Consider the following 16,299-nt stretch of genomic DNA (forward strand, 5'->3'; position numbering starts at 1 on the left):
AAGACACCAATTTAAGCCATTTTAAGACGTTCTAAGTGGTATAAAATGCCACTTATCACACCCCCAAACTTAAATTGATGCTTGTCCTCAAGCGTCACAGACTCAAAAAAATATGCATGAATGCAATCTATATAAAAATGCAACGATCCCCCTTACTACAATTAACCAACCAAATTGTCACGTCTCAACGAATGCAGTTAGACACTAAAGATCAATAAACTCATGCAAACAAACATACAGCCAGAAACGTGGTGTGTGCAAATGCTTAACAGATATGCTTCGGAACTAGACCAATTACTATGACTAGACTATCCTCAAGGCAATCCTACGATTATACAAAGAATAAAAATTCTAGGCACAAAGTGATATACAACACTACAAGAACTCTGGAGCTTACTACGGAATCGTGCTTTTTATTTACAACTCAAATGCTTATTTGACCGTGCAATGAGTGAGGTCCACAAAAGACTTATACAATGGTATCCATGTAATGAGCGTTAGGTTAGCGGATCCCAGACTCTAAAAGCCTTAGGTCACTAGGCACAAAGTCCCCTAAGAACTTAATAACTCGAATACCAAAGAGCCCACTCTTGATCAATTATGCAAATTTTTTTTTTCTCTGAGCAAGTGCGTTTCGCTCTATCTTGCTCAACCCTAGACTACTCGCATAACATGCGAGCCGGCTACTAGCCATTTGACGCCTAGCCACAACTAGCAACAAATTCCATTTTTACTCCATTTTTTTTTTCTTTTTCATGCCCTTACCACTAAGAACCTATTATCAAATTCTAAGCATAATAAATAGATTATCCTCGAAAATAATCAGATCATAACAACAATCTAGCCATTAAGCATTCTCTAAGACTTAGTGAAAATACAAGTGCTTCTGCATGCATATCAACCTACACAACTTAATATCACTTTAATGCTATCACTACACTCGCATCAATATCACAATTCAGTCGATAAATCATTGCAAAAGGGATCATGGTATATGCATGAGCTATATGATATGACAAACAAATAAAGCTATATATAAAAAAAACTATATGGCAAAAATTATGCAACTATATGAACTAACTATCATGAATATGCAGCTATATGACACACACAAAATATTCCTTAACTACCACCCCCAAACTTAAAATCTTCACTGTCCCCAGTGAAGGTAGTAGAAAGGAACACAGGGTATACCTACTCGGAGTCATCATCTTCATCACCCTCAGTGGGTGGAGTATCAGGCGGCGGGTATGCAGAGTCCTCACCAAAAACTGGCCACTGGATATCAGCTCCAAGGCCTCGAAAAGCAGTCCCTAACGCAAGAGTGAGCTCCTAAGCAAACCTGCTCTGCATCTCATACATGGCATCCATCCGCCGTGAAAGCCTCCTATACTGGGCATCACCCATCCCAGCACCCTCCTGAGCTCTCGAAGAACTAGCCTCACCACGCCCTGGCCTGGCCATAGTAGCACCTCGTGCTGGACGCCCTCCTGGAAGACGATAACCCAACCCATGCTCCTCAGGCTCACCACCGGTCCACTCCTGCATCCCATTCAGAGTGCCAGAATCTATCGGAGCTGCTGGCAACTGCAACTGCTCATGAGCCGGCCAGTTCACTCCTACTGCTCGGCATAGCTTTGTAACCGTGGATGCATAAGGGATGTTCATATGCTTTGCTCCCCTCAAAAACTTCAGAATTCCTTGGTAGATAAACTCACCAAGGTCCACATAGTATTCCTCATTCAGAATTCCCCACAACAACTGTGCTCTCTCAACTGTGACCTCATGTGCATGTGAAGAAGGCAAAATATTAGCACATATAAATGCATTCCATGCACGGGCATACCTGTTCATGGCGATCGCCGGAAAGTGACGATACTCATTATTGGCTGGACTGCGGTTCCAAACTGTGCCCGGTCGACAGAGAGTCGCACAAATCAAATCCAAGTCAAAATCCTCAGCAGTCTTTTCATTCCAGTTCTCCTCCTCGGGCTTTCTCTCTCGCTATCCAATCACACGGCGAATCGCCGCAGGATGATAATCAACCGTCAGCCCACGAACTACAGAAAACCCATTCTTTTCAGCCTTCGCGTTCGCGTAGAACTCGCGAACAACACTCATCGGTACTGCTTCGGGTGACTCACAAAAAGCTATCCACCCCTTCTCTGCAATCATGGGCAACAACTCACCATCCCTCCCTGATAGTAAAAACCCCCTCTCCTTCAGAATCGGCTTCCCCAACAGCCTAGTGTACTCCTCCTCCGCAACTCTGTCAGTTAACCGAGGCCTTGCAGCAGTACCCCTTGATGAATCAGCAGTAGGAACTGTGCTACTGCTGTCAATAGTGCGTGCTCTCTTGGGTGCCATTGATTTGTGAATAAAAGTGTGTAAGAACTGATTTTTGATGTTTATGAGAGGGTTTGAGGGTAGGAAGTTGTGAGAGATATGTAGGATAGGTGTATGTATATATAGGGTGTGGAGTAGGTTAAATTAGATTAGGAGTGAGGTTGAGGGATAAAATCATGGGGTAATGGGAAAAGAATTCGTGGGTTTATGGGCTGTAATGGGTTTTTGTGTTTTTTTTTTTTTTCTGAACTGATAAAAATTTTCTGGAACTCGACCCCTGCGCGGCCGCTCAGCATTTCTGCGCGGGCGCGCAGCAAGATGCACGGCCGCTCAGCATAGCTGCGCGGGCACGCAGAGGGTCTCTGGAATTTTTTTTTTAGCCCCTGTTTTCTGATTTTTTTTGTGTTTTTGGATAGGTTATTAACTTCTAAGGGTTCCTGTAACAACAATTCATGGGTTGCCTCCCACGCAGCACTTCTTTTTCGTCATTAGCTTGACGTTCCGTACCTTTCTCAAATAGTCAACAAAATGGCACTAACCACCTCTCGGTTTGCCATATCCCCATAGTAGTGCTTCAACCGCTGACCGTTAACCTTGAATGCTTGGTCCGAATCATTCTCAAAAATTTCCACCGCTCCATGTGGAAACACAGTTTTGACAATAAAAGGTCCATACCACCTTGATTTCAACTTCCCAGGAAAAAGTCGGAGCCGAGAGTTGAATAACAGAACTTGTTGCCCTGGCACAAATAACTTAGGATGTAGCTTCCTATCGTGCCACCTCTTCACCTTTTCCTTATACATTTTGTTATTCTCGTACGCTTGAAGTCGAAATTCATCAAGTTCATTAAGCTGAAGCATTCTTTTCTTACCAGCTGCATCTAAATCCAGGTTCAATTTCTTCAATGCCCAGTAGGCCTTATGCTCAAGCTCCGCCGGTAGATGACATCCCTTACCGTACACCAACTGAAACGGTGACATCCCAAGTGGAGTTTTGTATGCTGTTCTGTAAGCCCAAACAACTTCATCGAGCTTTAAAGACCAATCCTTCCTTGACGGACAAACAACCTTCTCTAGAATGCGCTTTATCTCTCTGTTAGACACTTCCGCTTGACCATTTGTTTGCGGATGATAGGCAGTAGCTACTCGATGATTCACATTATGACGCTGCATCATAGAAGTGAACTTACGGTTGCAAAAATGCGATCCTTCATCACTTATGATTACCCGAGGTGTTCCAAACCTTGTGAAAATTTGCTTATGAAGAAAATTTAGCACTGCCTTTGCATCATTTGTCGGTAAAGCTTTAACTTCGACCCATTTTGAGACATAATCGACTGCCAGCAAGATGTACTGATTATTGCAAGACGAGATAAAAGGCCCATGAAATCGATTCCCCATACATCAAAGACCTCGACTTCAAGCATCACATTTAATGGCATCTCATCCTTCCTTGACAAATTTCCCACTCTTTGGCAACGATCACACCTTAAAACAAACTGATGAGCATCCTTGAACAAGGTAGGCCAAAAAAAACCTGCTTGCAGAATATGAGCTGCCGTCTTCTCACCTCCATAGTGTCCACCATAAACCGTGGAATGGCAGTCTCATAATATCCCCTCCATCTCACAGAACGGGATACATCTCATGATGATCTGGTCAGCTCCCTGTCTAAACAAATATGGTTCATCCCACATATACCACTTCACCTCATGCAGAAACTTCTTCTTTTGCGCGGATGTCAAATTAGGAGGCATTATATTGCTGACAAGATAGTTTACAATATCTGCAAACCATGGTTCTTCCTCCTGAATTGCAAACAACTGCTCATCCGGAAAAGATTCATTGATTAACGTCCTATCTTGTGAAGTAGAATCGGGATTCTCCAACCTAGAGAGATGGTCAGCTACTTGATTCTCAGTACCTTTTCTATCTTTGATCTCTAACTCAAATTCTTGAAGTAAAAGCACCCAACGAATGAGTCTCGGCTTCGAATCCTTCTTAGAAACCAGATAGCGAATAGCTGCATGATCAGTGAATACTGTCACTTTCGTACCAAGCAGATAAGATCGAAATTTCTCAAAGCCAAAGAATATAGCCAAAAGCTCCTTCTCAGTAGTGGTGTAGTTCAATTGGGCCCCATTTAAAGTCTTACTCGCATAGTAGACCACATGGAAGAGATTTTTCTTGCGCTATCCCAGAACTGCACCTACCGCATAATCACTCGCATCACACATCATCTCAAACGGTTCTGTCCAATCTGGTGCTGTAATAACTGGTGCCGTGATCAAACTCTCCTTGAGAGTCTCGAATGCTGCCAAACATTCATCATCAAATTTGAAAGGCACATCTTTCTCAAGTAGATTGCACAACGGCTTAGATATCTTTGAAAAGTCTTTGATGAATCGCCGATAAAAACCCGCATGACCGAGAAAACTACGGATTCCTTTCACCGAATTAGGTGGGGGAAGATTTTCAATGACTCCCACCTTGGCCTTGTCCACCTCCAGACCTTTGCTAGAGACCCTATGCCCAAGGATAATGCCTTCACGCACCATAAAATGACATTTCTCCCAATTAAGCACCAAATTAGTTTCCACGCATCTTTTGAGTACGGCGCGCAGATTATTCAAACATTCATCATATGAGTGTCCAAAGACAGAGAAGTCATCTATGAACACTTCGATGTTATTTCCAATCATGTCGGAGAATATAGCCATCATACATCTCTGAAAGGTGGCCGGGGCGCCACATAACCCAAACGAAACTCTACGAAAAGCAAATGTGCCAAATGGACACGTGAAGGTAGTCTTTTCCTGATCCTCTGGTGTAATACAAATCTGATTATACCCGGAATAACCATCCAGAAGACAAAAATACTCATGTCCCGCCAATCTGTCAAGCATTTGATCAATAAATAGAAGAGGGAAGTGATCCTTCCTTGTGGCTTTGTTCAATTTTCTATAATCCATGCATACTCTCCATCCTGTAACTGTTCGAGTAGGGATGAGCTCATTCTTTTCATTTGCGACCACAGTGATACCTCCTTTCTTAGGTACACATTGCACGGGGCTCACCCACGAGCTGTCAGAAATAGGATAAATGATGCCTGCATCTAGCCATTTCAGAATTTCTTTCTTCACCACCTCCTTCATGATCGGGTTCAGTCTTCGCTGCTGTTCCACAGTTGGCTTACTTCCTTCCTCTAGCAGAATTTTATGCATACAATATGAAGGACTTATCCCCTTGATGTCTGCTATGGTCCATCCTATAGCCGATTTGAATTCTCTCAAAATCCTTAAGAGCTTGTCTTCCTCACTACCTGAAAGATCAGCTGAAATAATAACAGGTAACGTAGATGAATCACCTAAAAAAGCATACCTCAAGTGTTCAGGTAATGGTTTGAGCTCTAAGGTAGGCGCTTCCTCTATTGATGGTTTGAACTTCCCTTCAGCGTTCTTGAGGTCAGAAGTACCAAGAGATTCAAATGGTATATCCAGCTTTCGCTTCTAGGGAGAAGCGTTCAGATATTGTCATTGCTCGTTGCTATCTTCATCATCACTGTCAAATTCCCCCACTAGGGCCTTTTCCAATGCATCAGACATTAGCATGTGATCGAGTTCTGAAGTAACCGCAGAATCAATCACATCCACTTTTAAGCACTCCTCATCTTCTGTAGGGAATTTTATTGCCTTGAATACGTTGAAGGTCACATCCTGATCTTGGACCCGCATAGTAAGTTCCCCTTTTTGCACATCTATCAAGGTACGACCAGTAGCCAAGAAAGGCCTCCCCAAGATTATGGGAATCTTCTTATCTTCCTCAAAATCCAGAATAACAAAATCTGCAGGAAAGAAGAGCTTATCCACCTTGACGAGCACATCCTCAACTATGCCCCTTGGGTAAGTAATGGAACGGTCAGCCAATTGTAGCGACATGTATGTGGGTTTTGGATCAGGCAGATCCAGCTTTTTAAAGATCGACAACGGCATCAGATTAATGCTTGCTCCCAAATCGCAAAGGCACTTGTCAAAAGTTAGATTGCCAATGGTGCAAGGAATGGTGAAGCTTCCTGGATCTTTCAGTTTTGGTGGTAACTTTTGTTGCAGAACTGCGCTGCATTCTTCCGTGAGAGCAACGGTTTCAAGGTCATCCAGTTTCACCTTCCTTGAAAGAATAGTCTTCATAAACTTTGCATAAATAGGCATTTGTTCCAGAGCCTCAGCGAAAGGTATATTGATGTGAAGTTTCTTGAACACCTCCAGAAACTTCCCGAACTGTCTATCCAGCTTTTGTTGCTGCAATCTCTTAGGAAAAGGTGGTGGAGGATAGAGCTGTTTCTCCCCTGTATTAGCCTCAGGCAGAGTGTGTTCAACAGTAGTCTTCCTTGGTTCCGCCGCTTTCTCCTTTTGCTTAGATTCTTCATCTCTAACTTCAGCTTCGACTTCTTTTGCCTTTTCAGCATCAACTACTTTTCCAGACCTTAAGGTAATAGCCTTGACTTGCTGTTTAGCTTCCTTCCTTCCTGGTACTTCCGTGTCACTGGGAAGAGTGCCAGGTTGACGATTGAGCACTGCATTGGCTAATTGACCGATTTGATTTTCCAAGGTCTTGATAGAAACCGCTTGAGTCTTGCACAACAGCTTAAGTTCCTCAAAATCAGCACTAGTAGGTGCAGCTGCACTTCCCTGTTGAGGATATGATTGCCTTGTAGCATACTGCTGTGGTTGCTGGAATCCAGGTGGGTTAAACTGTTTACTCACTCCTTGCTGATATGGTGGCTGAATAGCATTCTGATTATTCCCCCAGCTGAAATTTGGATGATTTCTGTTGTTAGGATGATAGGTCGCTGGCACAGGCTGCTGTTATCGCTGATAATTATTCACATACTGAACAGATTCGTTGACAAGAGAACACTGATCCGTAGCATGAGAACCTGCACAAAGCTCACAAACCATAGCTATTTGATTAACTCCATACGTAGCCAAAGAATCAACCTTCATTGATAGCGCTTGGAGCTGGGCTGCAATAGCGGTGGCTGCATCAACTTCCAGAATACCTGCTACCTTGCCTGACGTCATCCTCTGAGTTGGGTTTTGATGCTCATTTGCAGCCATCGTCTCGATAAGATTATACGCCTCAGTATAGCTTTTAGCCCATAAGGCGCCTCCAGCTGCTGCATCGAGCATGGGCCGAGATTGGGCCCCCAAACCATTATAAAAACCAGTGATTACCATCCAATCCGGCATTCCATGATGTGGACATTTTCTCAACATTTCCTTGTAGCGTTCCCAAGCCTCGCACATAGATTCTGTAGGTTGCTGCGCAAACTGAGTAAGAGCACTCCTCATAGCAGCAGTCTTTGCCATTGGATAAAACTTCACCAGAAACTTTTGCACAAGATCTTGCCACGTAGTGATTGACCCAGCTGGTTCAGAATGTAACCAGTCTTTAGCCTTATCCCTCAGTGAGAATGGGAAAAGCCTCAACTTGATAGCCTCATCAGTCACGCCATTATACTTAAAAGTGCTGCAGATCTCGACAAAATTCCTTATGTGCATGTTGGGGTCTTCAGTTGCCGCTCCTCCAAAAGAAACAGAATTCTGCACCATCTGAATAGTGCCCGGCTTGATTTCAAAGGTGTTAGCTTGAATAGCCAGATGAAGGATGCTTGACTGAATGTCATCAATTTTAGGCCGAGAAAAATCCATAAGAGCTGGATCAGCTTGAACAATACGATCTCCCATGTTTACTGGTTCTTTCTGCTCAGTTCCTGAATCCGAATCCTCAAAATCTAATTCTCCGGTGTATCAAGAACTTCGTCTTTCTCCTCATCTGTATCTAAGATCCTCTTGCGAGCACGAGAACGAGTTTGCATAAACGTTTGCTAAAGTACCTGAAACACAACCGAAAAGAGTAATTAACTACTACGTCCTAATCACTGAGTCCTAATGACCAATGATGGTAAGTACATAAACTAAACAAATACGCCGAGTCCCCGGCAGCGGCGCCAAAAACTTGTTAGGGCGAAATCACGCACTAATATTCACGCAAGTATACGCGTTCGCAAGTAATATAGAATACTTTCTAGTTCGTTCCCTCAGAGACTCAGACTAATTTATTGTCTAATTTAACTCACTCACCAATGTATGACTACTTCTCAATGTTAAGATAATAACACTTAAAATTATTTATTAAATATTAACTATAATTAACTACTTAATTAACCACTTAACTAACACTTCAATTTATCAATAATAAAACACTCATGAGATCACAACTTCATTATTACTTCCTTTTATAGCCATTGTTATTACCTTTAGCATGTGACAGTGATGATATTAATCGAATAACACAAAACTGATAAAAGCCAACTTTCATTGTACTAATACCATTCTACCAAACATCCACAATTAAGATAGAAGTTGAATAGTCATCTATTATGTTGAGTTCCTATATGTCTACAGAAATTGACAACACAACGATTTAAGTACAAGTTATTCCTTTTTGATTACATAGGGCAAATAAAACTGTTAGAGTTACCCACTAATCATGCACAACGTACATGAACCTATGCTAGCATGGCAAGTTCTAAATCTCAAGATCCACCGTCGCTTCACAAGAGATTAACACCCTATCTTATATGTTCGCGACACACATAAGACGAATATGCACAACCAATACTAGATATCATGCAATCATCACATACTAAAGTATTAAACAATTAACTAAAGAATTCCATAATAAATCCGTTGCAACCCCATGATCACGATTAGCCCATAATAGAACTTATCGCCATCATGGGTTCATATGAAATCATGATAAACAAACACAAGAAAATAATAACTAAACTGATTATATTAAAACAGAGTACGTCACAAGAGTAAATAAGTCAAAGCAAGAAAACTAGCATTCAACGTTACAATGAAACAAGAATCACAAGAATATATGCTTCCTCTTCGTTGCTGTGTGCTAAATCGGTCTTCTTCCTTATCTCCTTCGCTTCTTGCAAAACACAATCTAAAACATAATCTCCTCTTAATCCTCTGTGAAAAACATCTCAAATCTACCTATATAATAGTCCCATAAAACTCAGATTACATAGAAGTTGGAAGCCAAACAGAAGTAGAAGTCTAAAATAATATATCTTTTTCCCCGACCCTGCGCGGCCGCTCAGCATTTCTGCGCGGGCGCGCAAGGCTGCTGCGCGGCCGCTCAGCATTGCTGCGCGGGCGCGCAAGACCCTACTGGAAAAATTCCAGGTTTGCTCCGTTTCTTCGCCGTAATCTGCCCGTTCTTTTCCTCTCTCAATGGTGAACACATGCCAAGGCTTATTCTTGATGATTCCTCCTCCGAAATGCAACTAATACCCTGAAATACATAAACACTAGAAAAACGCATCAAATACACAAAATACTTGATTTCAAGACACCAATTTAAGCCATTTTAAGACGTTCTAAGTGGTATAAAATGCCACTTATCAGTGAGAGAGAGAAATCTCGAGAGGGATGAAGAATTGAGAGAAAAAGAAAGAGAAGAGAGAAGCTCGGGTAAAAAGAAAGAAAAGAGGATGTGGGTGAAATTATATACTACAAAGGGAGGGGTAGTATGGTAATTAGGTATCTCATTTTTGATTCACTTTTTATTTTTTAAAAGAAAACAAATTTGATTTGTAAATGTCTCTCTCGGAAAAGATGAATTTGATACGAATGATAATTTTAAAAGGTGAATCTCAAAATTAGCTTTTCAACCATTACTCATATTAAGATTTTGAGTGTACAATTGATTTTATATGATTTTTACAAGTTTGTGCTAATAATAACATTTTATCACATAAAAATCAATTTAAAATGTAACGATCACCAAATAAATCCGTCCATCATTTTTAGAAAGTCTACAGGATTATTACGAAGATAACTGAACAAATCTCATGCAGTTATCTTACTCAGATAATTTTATAAAAATGTGCGAAGGTTAAATAAACATTTATTTAAATCAATTAATTCCCTTAAATCCATAAAAATGTCAACAGATCACGTAATCTTGCATAAAGACAAGTAAGCACACATACAAACACATCTCAACTCATGTCTGATCATAGAAATTATCCTTCTTTAATATTATTCCTTTTTACGCGTTCCGGGTCACGTTCTGCCTGACGGCCCGACGCTCAGCATTTCAATTGCGCTTCTTATTATCATGGTATCATTATCATTGTCGATCGACACGTCACTAGGACGCAATACTTCATTTAAACATTCATTTCACACAATTATACATATTTCACATTTTATATACTTTAAATCCTTATGAGGACGGGTTCCGTTCTACCTGACGGCCCGACAACACAGCTTAACTTCTAAGCTGACTCTTTAAATTGGAACGCTTCTATTTATACTCCTAGATTCTAAAAGACAATTAACCAACACTTAATCACATAATTATAATCACATCATACTTTATTGACTTAATTACGTCGCAAAATTCTCAGTCGTCACAATAGCAGTAGGGTGGGAACCTACAAGACAGAACCGGAGGGGGTGGCGTCCTCGTGGCACCTTCGATGTGAGAATGAGAGAGGGTTTTGAAGGAGAAAAGGGGCAAAACAGGAATTATACGAGAATATGGTGGTGTGTGCGCGTGTGTGTATATGTGAGTATGTGTGAGGGAGAGAGTGTGTAACCTGTAACCTTCCTTTTGTCCTGCCTTTTATAGGCCTCCTACTAAGGTTTAGGGGTTTGTACCTTTTAATCTGGACCGTAGGCGTGTCTTTTGGACTGTAGGGCGTGTGGACGCCTGGGATGCGCCGAAATACTATCATATCCGGATCGTAGGAATGTTTTGGATCCGGGGTACCTGGACGGTGGTTGGTGATGTTGCCACGCGTCCTGGGCTCTCCAAGGTTAAAGCTGAGTGCTTCCTAGGTTTTTTTTATTGGGTCCTGTGCCTCTATTATCGGTCTTGTACTAATATAGGTTATCAATTCTCATGCTGAACATGTCATTGTTCTGACTTGTTTCACTTTGGTGAGGCTTGTTGGTTGGAGACTTTCGGTAAAAATGTGAAATTGTAAAGTTTGAGTATTTTTTTATTTATTAAGGTCTCACCTGTTCTATACTAGACGGGATTATGTTAATTTTTGTTTCGGTTAGTGGAACTTTTAGATTATTTTACACTAAATGTGTCTCTAAGTTATGTCATTCAGGGTCTCTCAACTATTCTATACGTGTCTGTGACTAAAGTCAATTTTATATATTAAGGTCTCTCAACTATTCTACACCTGTCCTTATTTAATACATTCTCTGAGCTATTGTACAGTGTACGTCAGGTTCTACACTAAACACATATGTGAATTATCTCAATTTTTGTAATAGGGGGCTCAACTATTTTACACTTGTCCTTGAGTTATGTCATTATGTTAATATAAAGTAGGGTCTATCAACTATTCTACATCACATATGTCAATTTTATTTACCGGATTCTCTCCACTATTTTTACAAACATGTCTTCTCTTACTCTTATAAACTTCTTTCTTCTTTTTTCTTCTTTACTTGACTTGTTGAATATTCTAAATTGTTTATGAAAATTATGTTTTTTCTCTATGTTTGATAATGCCTTTATGACTTATTAGATTATTTAGTTAACTTTACATATTTTTTATTTCCTAGGGTCACAGATAAAAATATTCCCACTACTTTGTTTCATAACTCCTATAATCTTAAACTAATGAGTCAATTTTCACAAAGTTTTAAGTAACAATATTCACTCTAAAATTTAAGTAACATTCACAATCTTGATTACATTATTATTATATGAATGGTTCTCAGTACAATATGGATGTATGGCTATAATAATAAATACTTCACCAATTGTGACCGATTTATGTTGAATTTTTTATCAAATATATATTTAATTTAAACTTTTATTTTAATTATGTGTTAAATGAAAACACATGTAGCCACTGATATGATAAAATTTTCTAAATATTAACATTGTCTTTAATAAAAAATTATGAAAAACATTTGAACTACATTTTTATCGTGAGATAATTACAATTTTTTTGTTAATTGGTGCTACGTAATGAATGCAAAAGTATAAATATAAAATAAAGTGGTGAAACAATTTAAGATATATATTACACTTTTTCAAATATAGGAAATTATATGTCTATATGTATATTATAAATCTCTATAAGTTTATTATTAATATAAAATAATATATTTATTTAAGAATCAAAAAAATAATTTTTTGTTTAATAAAAATGTATATCTAACTAAATTTTTTCGGTTCGTTGTATGAAGTTTAGATGTTTATTTTGGTGCTAAATTGTATTTTGTCTAAAGTTATATATTATTAATATTAAGTTAATAGTTGTATTGTAACAAAATTAATTTTAATAAACATTTAACGGAGTGGTAGGAATAAATTTTAGCCATATTATAATTTAGAATAGAATTTTTTTAAGCAAATTATGACTATATATTATGAAATATTTTACATGTTAATTATATTATTTGTTCGAAACATGAAAATTTAAAAGGTGATGATCTAAAATGCCTATTTTTAATTTCACGTCTCTTCTTACCACAATACTCGTCGGCCATATTTAGCATGTGATACATATTTCGAATTTGCGCATTGGGGTTAAGATATTTTGGTGATTCTTTCTAATTTAAATATGAATAAATTTGTTGAGTAGACTCTCGCATAGAATTCTCATAGTTGACTTTACAAAAATATTTCTAAGTAGTTGATAATTTGTGCAAACACAACCCAAAATTAAAAATTTTAAAATTGTAAACGTAATATTCGTAGATAATTGATCTTGCATAATAAATCTGAAATAGACATAAATTAAAATATTAAATTATTTAAATAGTAGTACTTGTAGAGAATTCAACAGAATGAGAATGTATTATAAATACATATTATTAAATTATGTTTTTATGGATAATCGACATAAGCGAATTTAAAGAAGCTAAATTAAATAAATTATTCTTATATAATTATGTGTTGGTAGATAATTCCAAGTCAAGAGTGAAATGAATTCAGTCGAGTACCAAAATTTAGGATTTTTCCTATTTTTAAAGATTATAGAGAGGTTGAATTAAAAAAATTAACATTATTTGTATGTTATTAGTTATGAAGTTTGTATTATTTCCTAAACAACACCTTAAAAAGTTAGAATATATATGTCATAAAGTTTGTATTGTTTCCTAGACTTATATATTTACTGTTGGAGACTTATAAACCACATAATTTGCATCTAAAATATTTTCTGCTAGGAAATGGTAGTTACTCTTGCCTATATATTTTTGGCTCACATGATGGCTTCTTGTGTTAACTACTATAAATTAAAGTAATTTTAGGCTTCTTGCGCCAATAAGTATAAATTGATAGGGATAGGAAGGATAAATAAAGAGTACTTCCATCTCAGTTACTCTCCTGCCTTATATAAAGTTAAACCTTATACAGTTATACGGTTGAAATTAAATAAAAAATTTACTTAATTCAGTATTTTCACTATTTTATCAGGATTTGAAATACACTGACTCCATTTTATTGCTATAACTTTAAAAGATAATGATTGATTTCTATTTATATGCATGCCAATACCTGCTTAGTTTGTTTTTTAATTGTGTTTAGCACATACTTATCACGCATAAAAGACTAGCTAGTTACATATATCTTTTCAACATTTATCCCGGATAACTTCAAAAGACATCTTTAATTTGCATTATATGCATGCAGATGTCAACCTAGTTTAGTCTTATTTGAACGAGGCACCTAATTGTTTTCAGTAAATCAAGAGTAGCTGCAAAATAAATACAAGGTTTTGTTCTTATACTACTCATGCACATCGACTAAGTAATTATTATCCAGAAGTTACAGATGGACACCAGATGAAGTACTTACATATTTGTACTTGTATATGATGTGTTCACTTGACTTAAGTAATGACACTTCATATACATAATTGTGTTTTTTATATACTCACCTCTAAATTTTAAGGTGTGTCACACTGATAGGGATAAATAAATCCTGATTGTGTAATTAAATATTACATTGATTATATGAGGTGTGGGCTGCTAGGCCCAATAAGAAGATGTATGATATTCAGACCAGAAAGGTTAACATGTTGATCAGGCCTGATGGACCAGATCAGGCCTGATGGAACAAAGAAGACCCAAAACCCTGATTATTTATTAATTTCATAATTAATTAATAAGGGAGAAAAACAGCTATTAAGATAAGTCCTAATGGGGATATAAATCCTTGTAGATTGGCCTCCAAGGAACCTCATAGGATAAGGAATCAGCTTCCTACTTCCTAGGACTCCTAAGTCCATCCTAATTCAGAGACTTGACCACCAAATCTCCTATACTAAGTACAATTCAAGGACTCCCACATCTATATAAGGGGCCTCACCCCATAGATCAGAACTACGTTTTTTGGCTTGATTCTCTAATTCACATAGATACGTAGGCATCTCGTAAAGGCAGAGTTAAGCTATGAAACACGAGAGCAGCCATTAAAGGCCTTGAGCTTCCGAACATTGGGTACGAATATTCAACTATTGTAACCACTAACCTCCCTTATGGGATGCCCCTTTACCCTGAGGTTGGAGGAAGTGGACATGCTGGACGGAGTGAAGCACGAGGGCGATCGCCCCCTTACATACGAGATTTGGCTCCTATCCCTGAGGATCATGAATTTTCTGGTCCTTACACTGAGAGAGACTCTGAATCTTCGAATGATGAAGTAGCCCCAAGAAGGAGACGTGCTGGCAAAGAACCGATGGCTGATGGAAGTCAACATCCCCAAAGCACCCAAGGGACGAATCCCCAAGAAGTACAGGAAATGATCAGGGCTCATGAGGCTGAGATTCAAAGGCTAAGGCGTGACTTGGAGGCGCATCAGACTTCTAGACCCCCAGTACCCCCTAAGGGGAGAAATTCTCCTCCTATCATAGACCTGGATGGTCCAGTACGGAGAAGGGCTGTTGTCCCAAGGGCTGATCCAAGCAATCTTCTTCCCCTTGGAGATCCTGATGATCCTACTCCGCCCTTCACTGAAGAAATAATGAATGCCCATATCTCAACGAAATTCAAGATGCCAACTATCAAATCCTATGATGGCACGAGAGATCCCACTAATCATGTTAGGACATTCTCTAATGCACTGCTACTGCAACCCGTGAATGACGCTATTAAGTGTCGGGCTTTCCCTCAAACCCTGTCGGGTATGGCTCAAAGGTGGTATAGTCGCTTGCCCCAAACTCTATTGGGTCATTCATAGAATTAAGTCAGGCTTTTATTAAGCAATTCATCAGTGGGAGAGTTCATGAGAAAAGTTCAGCATCTCTTATGAGCATCGTGCAGGGAACAAAGGAATCCTTGAGAGATTACCTGAATCATTTCACAAAGGAGGCTTTAAAGGTCCCAGACCTTGATGATAAGGTAGCCATGATAGCACTGCAACAAGGAACTAGGGATGAGTTTTTTAAGATGTCCTTGGCCAAACGTCCCCCTGAAAGCATGTTGCAGCTCCAGGATAGGGCAGGGAAGTATATCAAGGTTGAAGAGAGCATGAGGAAGATCGTAGTGAGTAATGAGCCCACTGGAGGTAAGAAGCGGAAAAATGGTATGGAGTATATCACCAAGGACAAGTATCCTAGAACCGAACAAAACCCTGATTCAACCCCCAAAAGGGGATGACCTGGGCAAAAGTTCACCGAATACGCTAAGCTGAATGCTCCTAGAAGCCAGATCTTGATGGAAATCGAGAAAGATCGGGATATTCGTTGGCCTAAGCCCCTGAAGGCTGATCCTGCCAAGCTAGACAAGAGCAAGTATTGCAGATTTCACAAAGATGTTGGTCACAACACCGATGAGTGTAGGCAGCTGAAAGATGAAATTGAGTTCCTCATTCAAAAAGGAAGATTGAACAAATA

At 39.0% G+C, this 16,299-nt stretch overlaps 1 non-coding gene across 1 annotated transcript; it reads left to right on the top strand.

The window, feature by feature from the left end:
• The first annotated feature begins 7,592 nt into the window (after positions 1 to 7,592).
• Positions 7,593 to 7,699, top strand: LOC141709477 (small nucleolar RNA R71). Its single transcript, XR_012570051.1, has one exon. It is a non-coding gene; the product is annotated as a small nucleolar RNA R71 (small nucleolar RNA).
• Positions 7,700 to 16,299: the final 8,600 nt, after the last annotated feature.

This window comes from Apium graveolens, chromosome 2 (assembly GCF_009905375.1).
Source record: "Apium graveolens cultivar Ventura chromosome 2, ASM990537v1, whole genome shotgun sequence".
Taxonomy (NCBI): Eukaryota; Viridiplantae; Streptophyta; class Magnoliopsida; order Apiales; family Apiaceae; genus Apium; species Apium graveolens.